Genomic DNA, 14,163 nt, shown 5'->3' on the forward strand with positions numbered 1-14,163 from the left:
TTTTTTTTATTATTTGGGAGCTTTTTTGACACAAAAAAAAATATTTTGAAAAAATAAAAGCGAAGGCATTTGTCGCTGAGATAATTGCAGTTGATCTTGCTCGTACTCGTAGTTTATTTCCAAAAACAAACTTTTCCCTCATCCCTTTTTTCCTGAACCCTCTGACTTAGCCGCCTTGGCCGCTGGGCACTTTACTCAGGATGCCGCAGCGTCAAGCGGCGGTATCTCTTACGATAAAAAATTTCTACGCATAGAAAGTTCAGAAATAGCAAAATGAGAAATTCGCGATAGAGAAAAAAATCTGAAAAGAGAATGTCTTCCAACGCGACTAGTTTGTCAAATCTGCGGCGGCTGGGGTACAGAAGCGTTCAGAGACAACCGCTGGATAGATTCAAGAGCTCAAGTCAGGATTTACTCAATGAAAACAACATCAAATCGAGGTTGGAAGAAGAGTTGAATTGGTTCGAAGGATCTAGGCCGGCAAAATCAATTGAAAATCTGCTCTCGCCTTCGGAAAATGAGCGATCTCGTCCGACGAAATCTCGTATTCCAGCGCATGGAAACGTTGATGAGAAGAAGAAAAAACTCATGTCGCAGGGGCTTTTCAGGGATTCAACGCAGCTGCATCAGAATTCGGGGATTTCAGGGCAATCCAGGCTGCCAAAACCTTCCAGTATTTTATCTCAGGAAGAGGATAATGATTTTTTTTCAAGAAGAATGATAGATATTATTGTTTCTTTTTCAAAAATCACGTTCATAAGAAAGTCACGTAGACACTGTAAAACGTGACATTTTTTTTTGAAAACGTGACTGTTTACGTGACGTGGAAAATTGTTTTTCATTTTTCAAGAATCATCCTTTCAAAGCTCAAGAATCCGTCCCAGCCTCGTTCTTTTACGCCAACAACATCCCGAATCCAACCTCCTTCTATCTTCACCCCGCTCAAATCCGCCCTGACTCGTCAACCAGCAACGTACGAATCTTCATCAGAATCGGAAGCGGAAATGAATTTCCCCCCTCCTCCCCCAGAAATGGCATCAATTTCCGATCACGAATTTCCGTCTTACTCATCTCGGCGAGCTTCAAATCATTCCAGAGTTCCGCTTAAATCTGAAGATACGGAGGGATCCGAATTCAGCTACAGATCCGCCTCCATCACGGAAAATGCTAGGGTAGAGCAAATGGAGGAAAAGATCAATGCGTTGAATCGAAAGGTCGAGCAGTTGACCCATTCCTCTGATGAAAGAGCAAGTTCGGTTGATGATCGAATTTCAATGAGAAACAGGCTGAGCGATTCAGAAAGATCCAAAAATGAACTTAGCAGAAAATATCTCAAAGGCCGGATATTTAACAGATAAATAACAAAGAAAAATTCAAAGTCACGTCCGCATAATGGATACGTGACCAAATACGAGTTTTTTCGTCACGTAAACAGATTGCAAACGTGACTTCAAAGGGACATAAATTGACTACCTTACAATGAAATATCCGCTTTGGAGCGCTTGAGACAAATTCAAAGCTAGAAAAACAGGTCGAAATACTTCAAAAAGAACTCGTCCAAAAGAAAAACCAGATCATTAATATCAAGCAAGTTTCTGCAGCTGTATTTGCCCAGTTCAATTCGCTGCGCTCCGAAATCAGCTCAGCCCGGCGAGCGCAAATTGATATGCGTAGGACCATGCAAAATGAGCTTCAACAAGTTCAGGGATCGATTGTGATGATGATCGAAGAATACGAGGTTTCTCAGGAATGGAATATCAAAATACAATAATCCCTTTATCTAACCAAATTCTTGAAAATTCCGAAAAAAGGCTCCAAGGGTGAATGACTACACAACTGATACCCTCTCTCGTCTCCAGCAAGATAGAGCAAAAGTGGAACGGAAGAAAGCTGAATACCACAATGATGCAGATACAGTGGATGAAATCATAGCGACAGTCGAAGGTGTCGTGGAAAGGATGAGAAACGATGCTGTTGAAAAAAGGTCGATCATCAGTAGAAAAGAGGTCGAATCAGTCGGGCTTCAGGATTGGTTCGAAAATTGTGGTCACGTAGACGCTTCTCCTACGTGACCTCTTCCCTCTTTCATTTTTCGAACCCATAAAAGCTCATGAACATTGCCGGAAAAATTGGCGATCTAAAAGACCGCTTTCCAGATCTTGACGCTGTCCTCTCCTCCCTCGGCTCCAAAGAAGCATCATCCCTCGAACTGGAGCAAACGTTTCTTCAAGAAGAACCCGCAAGAATCGACGCATGCATGGAAAAATGCAAAGCGCTGACTCAAACTCTGACGACTTTGAAAAAACTCGCAGGAGTTCAAGAAGCTCGGACAAAGAATTATGAAAGCCACAGTTTGCGAAGAAGGGGACCAAATTATGATGACCCACAAGAGTTGCTGAAGGATGTCAATAAAAGCATAAGGGAGTTGAGTCCGGTTAATCACCAAAGAAGAGCGGATATTTTGGAAAAGATGGAGCCGAGATGGGCGATGCAAAAATATAGAAATCAAAATATAGGAATGGTTTTTCGATTAATTTAGCAAATATAACTCTTGTTATCCGAAAACTCTTTGAAAAACCTCCGACAAAGAAAGAACTCGCATCGAAAAGATGCTGCAGGACCGAGCTGAAACTCTCAACATCACCGACAACCTCGATTTCATCGCTCATCAGCGAGAACAAGCACTTCGGACGCTCTACCTTCTCGAATCTCAGGAAACCCGCGACACTTCTAGAAAAAATCAAACATCCAACGGCGGTGCCCATCTTCCCCTTGGCGGCGGGACTGTCCCCCGGAATCAGCCTCAGAAGAGGACTTTTCCAGCAGCTCATGCAAATCTCCATCGAAAACAGCGATCATGGGATGCTCTCGAGCCGTCAACAGTTGATGATTTGCAGATAACAAATGCTATGTCGTACGCAACGCTGCGGCCGAACAATTCGGGAATACGATTTGATCCGAATATCGAAAAGATGGCGGCTATTTCAAGCCCTAATTTGGTCAGGGCGACAATGCACATGCGCGGAGAACTGAATAATACAAGGAAAGGGAAAGATAAAAAGAAAGGTTTTGGAAGAATTTTGACCATCGATCGATATATTGTCACGTACACACTCAGCGTACGTGACTTGAGATTTGCGATCAGGTCACGTACGCATTTTGTGAACATGATCTCTCAAAAGTATAGTGTAATCATCATCCCTAATAGTAGACCTCGTTTGCCTCAGCAATCCTCCATGTCGACAGACCAGCTGCTCGAATCCGAGCTCTACAACAGCCCACCAAAACTTCGCGTCGAGACTCGCAAACAAGAGCGCCCAGCTTCTATGTTCGTCAGAAATCATCACACGGACGACGAGAACGACTTCGGTCCACTGATCATCGACTCGGTGGTTCAGCCGTCCAAGGGCTCTTCGAAAATTGATCTGACAGAATCGAAACCGAAGCGCTCGCCCGAGGCAAAGTCAAAGTTCGGTTTCGGCTTGAGAAAAGGAGTCTTCAAATCGCGTAAAAATAACGAGGAAAAAGAGAAGTCCAAGAGTCAGTCAGCTCTTGACGCCTCTGACCAATCATTTCGCCAGGAAAGCCCTCAGATGGCGGCAAAGAACCAAGATGAAACGCCAAAGAAATCATTCGCCTCCAGAATGGCGAGTTTCTCAAAGCGAAAGAAGCAAACTTCGAAGTCAAAACAGCCCGAACCACAGGGCGAAGTTCAAAACGCAAACCCTAACCCGCCAATGTCTCCGCGACAACAAGCGCACCAAAAACACTTGCACAACCGGCAGAACTCGCAAAATTCAAACAGCCACCAGCCAACTCAACAAAAATCTACCTCTCGATTGCCCGAGTACAGTCAAATTCGACCGCCATCAAATTCATCCCAACAATTTCTTTCCCCAAAACCTTATCGTCCGGGCGGCCAGCCAAACTTCGGAATTCAGCGAAATCATCCACCAGGTGCAGGGCGTGGAATCCCGGCGCCGCAGTTTTCTAAAAGCCCGCAAGTTAGGTTTGAAAAGGGGCAAAAACAGCGACCACGGGCTTCGACGCATGAATGGTCCAAACCAAAAAGAAGAGGAGATATGAACTCTCAAAGGAAGGGTTGATTTTTGTCTTGAAATGAACGTCCTAAATTCTCTTGAACATAAAATTCAAGAGAGAGGCGATTTTCTGGCAGTTAGATTTTCTGGCAGTTAGACTTTCTGGCAAAGGCGATTTTCTGGCACTGCCAGAAAATCTAATATGACAGAAAATCAAATTTCCAGAAAATCGCCTCTTTTAATTTTGAATATACAGTTAATGATCCCTGAAGGTAAAAAACGGAGAGAAGAAAAGCTCGGAATTCATCTTCTGATTCTTCTGAGGATGATTTCAAAAAACTAGTGCAGTTTTCTTAAGCTCGTCAAGACGAGTCGAATGATGGGTCTAACTCCTGATAACTCGTAGGATTGACCGGTTTACCGGCTGGTTACCGGAAAATACGTTGTCACCGGCCGTTTTTGTTCTAGAAGTGATAGACTAATGTTTGACACCGGAAATTGTTTCTTATAGTCAGTTCCCCTGCAGGGTAAAAGATGAAGTTTTAATCAATTCTCTGAAGAGAGTTATCACTAAAATACTATTTTTGGCGAAAATGGTACTAGAAATTAGGAACGTGCAGCAACAACAAAATTTAAGTAAAAAGTACTGTTCTTAGTGATAACTCTCTTCAGAGTATTCATACAACCTTCATTTTTTACCCTGCAGGGGAAATGACTATAAGAAACAATTTCCGGTGTCAAACATTAGTCTATCACTTCTAGAACAAAAACGGCCGGTGACAACGTATTTTCCGGTAACCAGCCGGTAAACCGGTCAATCCTACGAGTTATCAGGAGTTAGACCCATCATTCGACTCGTCTTGACGAGCTTAAGAAAACTGCACTAGTTTTTTGAAATCATCCTCAGAAGAATCAGAAGATGAATTCCGAGCTTTTCTTTTCTCCGTTTTTTACCTTCAGGGATCATTAACTGGATATTCAAAATTCAAAGAGGCGATTTTCTGGAAATTAGATTTTCTGTCATATTAGATTTTCTGGCAGTGCCAGAAAATCGCCTTTGCCAGAAAGTCTAACTGCCAGAAAATCTAACTGCCAGAAAATCGCCTCTCTCAAAATTCAACACTCAAAAAGCCCTGGCTCCTTCTCTGGTGGCCCTCCTCCGCCAACCTCTCCACCAAGCGAAGGCTCCTCCACCGCCAGGTTCGGCTTTGGCTACAACCGCCCGGATTCCAGAATGAAAACCTCCGACGTCTAAAATAAACCAAATTCAACAATTTTTTTGTCCTTTCTCATTCATTTGCTCAATAAAAATATTCTTCTCTACAGATGTTTTTTCTTATTTGTTTCCTCGTAATAAAGGGATAACACAATAACGCGGCATCTGAAAATGATTAGTAGGACAACGAAATTTTACGAGCTTTTTGTGACGTTAAGTGTCCTTGTGGGCTCTGGCAAGCCCAGATTATCTTTTTTTCTGGCACGAAAACAAAGGAAAAAATACACGAAACAGAAACAAAATCAGATTTTTTTTCAAAGAAAAAAATTTTCAAATGTTGGTTTCTCTTATTTTTGGATTTTGCGCAGGAGAGATTTTGTATATCAAGAATTATGGCGAAAAGATTGATTTGAGGCGATTTGCGAGCTGTCATATTTATGATATGGAGCTGACGAAAACGATTACTGTCAAGTTGTCAGAAGATGAAGACGTAGAGTTTTTGGATATAAACGATGTTCAAGTTGGAATTGGTCACGTGCCTCTACCAATCCAGGTAAAATTTGGGGTTTTCGGCACGAGTCGACAAAAATTTCGAGAAATTTTGCGTTGGCGGCAATTCGGCCACTGATTGGCCGGCTAGCAAAATCAAGGCTTCTTATTGGTTGAAAATATCCACGCAAAATTTGTCGAAATTTTTTGTCGATTCGTGCCGCCTTCCCAAAATTTTGGGTTTCTTGATGCATGAATAAGGGTTTCGAGCCGATAAAAGTAAGAAAAATTTTAAGAAACCGGTCGGCTACGGAAAACATCTAATCCAATGGATCACCGGCGAAAATACTTCAAAGAAAATTTCCTCCGAACTCGAAAAGCAGCTCATTTGCACAAAAGAAGAAGACGACTGCTTCATCCGGGTGAATTTCAGCGGCAAAAATGTGCTCAAAATTCGAGGAATTTCACAAAGCTTCTGTCAAAACGCATTTATTACGACTTCAAAGCGACCAGCTCATGATCTTTTAAAAAGTCATCAGCCGGATTTCAGAGTTGAGAATCATCAGCAAGAAAAGGAGTTTTTCTCGATGGTATGCCCTTAATTTTGTTGTAAAGGAGGGATAACATGTGTTTTTCCAGGGACTGATTATTGGAATTTCTTCGTCAGTGGCAGTTTTCTTTATTTTGGGACTCCTGGTCGTCATTTTCATTCGACGACGTCAAAAAAATCTTGAAAAGGAGGAAGAATCGGCATGGAACGCTCAATCGTCTGGCGAATCAAGAAGAGTGGAGCATATTTACGAAGAAATAGACGATTCCCTCATCGGGCAAAATCCTTCTTATCATGTTTACGACACGCTAGAATATGCAACGACAGGGAGAGCACAGACAAATGGATATGACCACCTTCAACTGTAAAAAAATGCAAAAAACTGTAAATAAATTCAAAGGAAACAGACCTTAGTAGTATGTACATAAGCTTTTTTCAATGATGGAGATAATGTAAACAAAGAAAGGTAAATAATTATAAATATTTATGAAATATATAAACAAGTTAAAATATTTATTTTAAACGCAAACATATGATAAATATTAGTAAACTAAATATAAAATATAAACATGAGTCATCCAAACAAAGGACGGTCAAAAATAACAAAAAATTTCTAGAAGGTTATTTGAATAACCAAGTTATTCAAATAACTTGTTATTGAAATAACTTGTTATTCAAATAACTTTTTATTACGATAACCGTTATTCAAATAACCTTCTAGAAACTTTTATGTTATTTTTTACAAAAACTGTCCCTTGGATAAGACTTTTCAAATATAAACATGAGTAGGGTTTGTATCGGGAAGGCGGCGCGCGGCGTGGCACTTTTCACCCAAAATGACGGAAATCTATTTCGTTCTTTCAGATAAAATTTCAATGAAAAATACTTTCCGGATACTAAAATGATGAAACTTCTTCATAATTTGCTCTTCAAAATTAATTGTACCGCCAAAAAAATTTTCAGGCGTAACAAAAACTCAAATTTTCCGAAACCTACAGAATACTGAGTGAAGGTCGTGGCGCGGTAGTGCATAAGAGGGTGAGCGCGGGCGAGAAATCAGTTTCTCTTACTTTTGAAGCTAGCACCGAGCTTAAAAAGCTCTAATTTTTGATATTTTCAGAAACAGACCTGTTAACAATATCTGTGAAAGTTTAAAAGCGTAACGAAAACTAGAACCTTCCGAAATCGAACGTTGATTGACTGAAAAAGATGGCGCGGCGGGGAATTACGCATTGAGCGCGCCCGGAACTAGTGCTCCTTCCATGGGCTCAGAGTCTATTGACATTGCGCTCCACGGAAGGTTCGAACCTTTCGGACTCAGTGGGTTATCTCAAAGAATGTGGCTCCCTCTTTTGGTTCATTTTCGAATCAAGTTCGCTCGAGCGGCAAGAATCTTCACACTCGACATAAAATGAAACAAGAAGATGAATAGCATGAACAGTACTTATACTTCTAAGAAAAAGTAAAATGAAACTCTAAAACACTTATTCCTTTGTAAGCTACTCTCAATATTTCTATTTCTGTAAAATGAAGCTTGATTTTTATTTATTGTTATCGTCATTGGATATCCTTAATAAATTATCTTAAATATAAAAAAAATCGTTTTTCTATTCAAGAAAAAAGTGTTCATATGAAGTAAAAAAGAAAAATTATCAGGATCGCAGAAGTCCAGCTAAGAAATATGAGCAACAATATCGAGTTCCTTGCTGCTACAGAGTGTTATTGGAATCAGGGATTCGGAACGGAGTATTGTTGGGCATAGACCAGCTTTTGAAAGTATTACTTGGCTCAGGCCGATTCCAAAGGTATTTTTGGGATCAGGCCGATTCTGAAAGGTATTTTTGGGATCGGGGCGATTTCTGAGGTATTTTTGGGATCGGGGCGATTCCTGAGGTATTTTGGGATCGGGGCGATTTCTGAGGTATTTTTGGGATCGGGGCGATTTCTGTGGTATTTTTGGGATCGGGGGCGATTTCTGAGGTATTTTTGGGATCGGGGCGATTTCTGAGGTATTTTTGGGATCGGGGCGATTCCTGAGGTATTTTTGGGATCGGGGCGATTCCTGAGGTATTTTTGGGATCGGGGCGATTTCTGAAAGGTATTTTTGGGCTGAGGCGATATTTTTACAAGTGGTCTTTTTGTTTTAGACCAGATCTTACGCAGTTCAAAAGAGGAAACGTCCTTTGACACTATTTATAAATACATCAAAGAAAAATATGCATGAGTTGAGTCAATATAGGTCCAGAGTCAATAAAATATTGTGAATTTGTTCAAACGCTGGAAAATAAACTGACATTTTGAACAAATGATCGCTTGAATTTTCAAAGCAACCGGTAATTGGCGTTGATAAACAAGTGTGCCAAAAAATCTACGTCGGCGCTGAAGATCAGTCCGTATAAATATCGTGCAAAATTTGGCCTATCTGTCAAATTTTAAAATGGCTAAGTGCTTGAAAATTCTCAAGAAAATACAAAAAGCAGATATTAATTACCGCAATGAAACAGACCGACTTGCTAGCGAGTTTGAGGACGAACTCGCAAATGTCGAGGACAAAGAACCAGTCCTTCGTGATTTACGTAAGTAGAGAAAAATACGATTCTTATTACCTTATCATATTTTCAGGGGGGACACTTGATATGACTGATAAAAGCTCCCAGTGCAACCTCAGGCTCGAACACATTCTCGAAGAATATAGCAGTGAGATCGATTGTGACGTTTCAAGTGCTTATGAGTCTTCCTCTGAAGAGGACTCGTGTGATGAAGAATGGGTTCCTACCACACCTCCCCACACCCGAGGTAATTCCCTTCCAAAAGCTCCCCGGAAGGAAAAACTCTCATATGTGAGGTCGAATCTTCGCGGTATATCATGGTGTTTACGAAAGAGTTTTAAAACTTTCTAGGCGCGAGACGGCGTTTGGTCTTTGACTCCGAGGAGGAAACCAAGTCTTCAGAGGAAGCGCGTCAGGATAAACTCAAGCAGAAAAAAGCCCATTCCTCAAAGAGACTGCGAGAGGAAGAAGCCGCGGAACAACCTTCAAAACGAGTCCGCCGAGAAGCTGTCCAACCAAGAAACGTTTTCGATGACATCGAGGATGAGCAAACTCGTGATAGTTTCGGTTATACACGACACGAAGAAAAGCAAGAGAATACCGCTGACGACTTAGAAGAAAACAATCAACAGGAAGATGAGTCCGAAAATGAGCCTGATGCTTTAGAGAGTGACGATTATTCAAACGTTGAGGACTACGAGTCGGAAGAAGAAGTCTTTCAGCCTGCTCATGATGTCAATAACAAAGACCATCACTCAGGACAAGAAGGTGAGTTGAGCTCTCAACTGATCGAAGACACCCCTGGACCAAGCTCTCGACTGATCGAAGACACACCTGGACCAAGCTCTCGACTGATCGGGGACGCTCCATCACCAAGCTCTCAACTGATCGAAGACACACCTGGATCAAGCTCACGACTGATCGGAGACGCTCCTACACCAAGCTCTCAACTGATCGAGGACACTCCTGGACCAAGCTCTCAACTGATCCAGGGCAGTCCTGAATCAAGCTGTCGACGTCAAGATGATCAGCAGAAGTCTGAAAAATGGCAACTCTGGAGTCCATCCCAATGGGAAATCATCGGTAAATCACCTCCACCTGACTACGATCCTAACCAGCGCTTCGGGAGAAGCGTTATCCGCTTCGCCGCACCTGCTGAAAACAAAAACGATCAAGGTTAGAGACATTTTTCTACCAGATTGTTTATCATGATTCAGTTATTGACTTAACAGGCTCTCCTGATCGGGAAATCAACGTCGATGGTCATATGAAAGACGGGTCAGAAGGTATCTATTATTAAAAAAAAGATATATAAATATATTTTCATAGTTATCGATCTCACTGATACCTTTGACGACGAGGACAGTGTTGACGATGACATGATCAATGGGTTGGTTGCCGAAGCAGAGGAGAGAGAAAGACAGCAACTTCAATCAGAACTGGAAAATCCTTCACGCGGAGGTACTCCAGACCAGGGGTGGATATTTTCATTTCAACTCCTCATTTCAACCCAAATTTGACCATCCTGATTGGTCGAGAACGGGAATTTCGGGGTTTGAAATGAGGTTTGAAATCAAAATATCCACCCCTGCTCACGACACGATTATAGAGCATTGTCTCAGCCCATACCTCTTAGGCGAAACACTTGACGACTGTTTCAGATTTGGGATTCTCACAAAAGATGCAATAGAATTTATCGAAGAGACCATCTATGAACAAGAAGACTACCCTGATCCTTCTCCCACAATTTCGCCCATAAAAACTTACACTCAACTTTAATTTCTACCTTCCTTTATGCGTTCCTTGGTGTTTCCTTTATCTTGTGTTTGTCTTTATTTACTCATGTTTACCGAAAAAAAAAAAAATTATAAATAAAAATGGTGTCTAAAAAACTTTGACTTTGTCATTTTGTTGCCAAGTTTGAAAAAAGCACTGATAATAAGCACTGAAAAGTCCATAAATATGCAACGATAAGGTCCACAATTATTCTTAAAAAAAAATGAATCGCTCACTTCCACTTTCGGAAGAGTTTCCTTTTTTCGATGTCATCTGCGAGCTCAAAGATCAACTTCTTTCAATCCAGCATCGTTTTTTTACTGGGGTTTCCGGCGTTGCCTTCATTGGCCTTATCATCACAGTTGGCTTCTACACAAAATTGTGTATGATCATCTGTGAGAAAAAGAAGAATGTTTCCCGAAAAAATCCTGACCGACGCGAGAATATCACGATTTCAGAACCTTTTGATGCCGTCCATAATACTCTTGTTTAAATAAAAGAAACAAGTAGATATGTGACCGAGTTTCTTTTTTATTTCAATTAAATTATTGAGGAACTGTTCATTTGAATTATAATGGCAGGTTATAATAGAGGGAAGAACTTTTTCAATAAGTGGCGCAGGTATCTTTAAGAACTCAGAAGAAAATGAACTGGTGTGATAAGCGGTTTCGAAGGTTATTAACGAGCGGATTTATCAATTATCAATAGCGTCAGGAACAAACTGGAGAAGATTTTCAATGAAATGGTGATTGTCGGAATCAACGAGGAGAGGAGACTTGTTTTTATGCTTCGGATGATAATAATTGTTGCTTGAGCTGGAACCGTAAAAAGAGCTTATTTCTGGTCGGAAAAGAGACGTAAATTTACCTAGTTTGTGTCCATATCGTCAGATTTAGCAGAGCCGGAAGTTTCCATTTCCTCAGTCTGATCCTCCGTGGTAGTATCCATTTTAGACGCGATCTTTTCTTATAGAGAGATAAGTTATTTTTCTTTCACGATTGAAAAATACCTGTTACGATTTTTTGCAACTCTGCAAGTTGACCGTTAGTGATCTTGATGATGAAAGTCGAAGCTGCTTGCTTCGCATCTATTATGTTTCAGAAATGAAAAGATGAAAATAAGAGTACCTAATTCAGATTGAATTTTGATGAGGGCAGCAAGATCTCCTTCTTCGATTTTGCTCATGAGATCTTTCTCTTCATCCGTATCTAGTATCTTTGTTTGATCTTGCAGGTTTATCATCTTGGTTCTCGTGGGAATAGGTGGTTTCTCACGCTTATCAAAAATGTGTAAAGAATGCAAGTTTTTGGCGCCTGGCCGAGTGGAGAATCTGTAGCAGCGCGCGCTTTACTGTTACTCGCAGTCTTAAACGCGTGGGGATGAATCGGCGAATCGGTGGCGAGAACCGCAGGGCGCGCGAGTTTTGAGCACGCTCCTTCACCCCTCGAATGCGTAGGCAATAAAATCAAACCAACTGATGCAGGTTCATCACCAGATCATAACTTGAAGTTGCCATAAAGCGCAAACAACATCAAGAGAGAATCAACCTTTTTATTTTCTTTATTTAAAACTGATTGACTTAAAATGACTTAATATTTTAATCTAAAGAGAGATTCTTATAGAGACGACAAAATGTTCCACGCGAAATTCGTCCACATGCGACTAATCCGAAACAAGGTATGAAAAAAAAAGATGAACAGATAAAAAAAATTCTAATATAGCGTAACAAAGGCTTTGGACGATAGAGTGCATTTCAAGAAACAAGAAAGGTTTAATTTTGCGTTTATTTTTTATTTACAAACAATAAGACAAGGCGATATGAAATAAGAGTTAAATTAACTTTCAAAGACTTCTTCCACTTGCCAAAATTATAACAACCGATATGAATTGACCGGCAAATTGACGCTCAAAGACTGTTTTCGACTTTTTATCTGACCTGCTTTACAAATTTTTTTCTTTCGCTGAAGATAATTGAACTGGGGTGTAGATTTTGATGTAAACTTGGTTTCAGGCAGTTATTCTTTCAAGTAAACTAAATTCATCTCAAAATCTACACCCTATTTTTAATAAAATCAGCTGAAAATTACGTTAAAATAAAGTCGAAAAGAGTTAAGAATGTTTTTTTTCCCAACAATCCACCCTCCTTTGACGTTCCCCGGTCACACAACGGACACAACATCTACAACCTCTCTTGGATCAACGTCGACCACTCACACATTTTCGACCGTTACCAATGGTACCTCAACGAATACAATCGAGCCCGACGAAATTTTCAATGGAAAAATCATCGCTGTCGGAATAGCGGGTAAATTTAGTTACATAGGAAGATCATTCTCATTTTCATTCTAGCCCCAGTTTCGGTTATAATAGTGATCATGCTCGCAATCCTCATTTACAAAAGACGAGTTCGAATAACCTCCTTCTGGGTTGACTTACGGAGAGTGCTTGTTTTGCATTGCTGTGATAATGAAGGTAGTTAGATCAGCCTATCTTATTACTAAAAAAGTCTTCTTAGAAGAACGCGACCTCGAATTGCAAAACAGACGCGCAGACGAAGAACGAATGATTCTGAATGAAAGACGGCAAAAGAAAGACGGACGGAAACCGACTGTGGATAGCAACACGCAGACAGAACAGCAAGAAGATGACAAAGAGGACAAGAAGGACGAATGGAGGTGCCCTCAAGTATCCTGGCAAGAATGGATCGACAGTTGGTGATTGAAAAAGGACTGTGAAAAGAATGTTTTTTGAATGATTAAATTAGAAAGAAAGTGAATAAATAACATCTTTTTGCATAAAAGACTGAATCGGTAATCTGGGCTAATGGACAATTACGAAGGCGACGACGTTCACGATTCGGACCTTGAGCAGCAAGTCAACAAGCAAAGAGGTAAAAAGAAAACAGAAAACTCTTTCATTTTTAACTTAATTAAAAAAAGGTCTCACTTTCATCGAATCCTCGATCCTTGTCTTTCTCGCGATTCAATGCGTTGGTCTTCTCGCTACATTCATCATCTACCTTGCTGGACTGGCTTTCGCGATTTTCCCCTTCATCAACCTTGTCTGGTTCTTGTTCCGTCGACCCAGAACCCCGACAATGTTTAGGCTGTGAAAGAAACTCAGATCGCTAGAGATTGCATAAAATTCTTTCATAAATAAGACTGAAAATCGTGACGCGATGGACGACTCGTCGGAGTTTGACCAAGATTATCGATGGGACTACTATGATGAACGAACCGTCTCCGAGCTATGCCGTCTTCGTAAGAATTAATGAAAAACAGAATTTTACATAAATAGTCGGTAACGAGTCGGCAAATATCACCTCTACACGGACACCACCGACTGCTACGTCATCCATTATCAATGGAACTTCAAACGTCAACCAACTTGGTAAAAGTAGATAGACAAAAAGATTCTTACCTTGAATAGACGAAAACAACACGCCAAAAACCTTCTCCATGGTTGAAATGATCGTCATCACCCTCCTCGCCTTCAACACTATTCTCCTTCTCACCTTGATCCTCATCCTCTGCCAGAAGAAGA

The sequence above is a fragment of the Oikopleura dioica genome, chromosome 1, assembly GCF_907165135.1.
Source record: "Oikopleura dioica chromosome 1, OKI2018_I68_1.0, whole genome shotgun sequence".
NCBI lineage: Eukaryota > Metazoa > Chordata > Appendicularia > Copelata > Oikopleuridae > Oikopleura > Oikopleura dioica.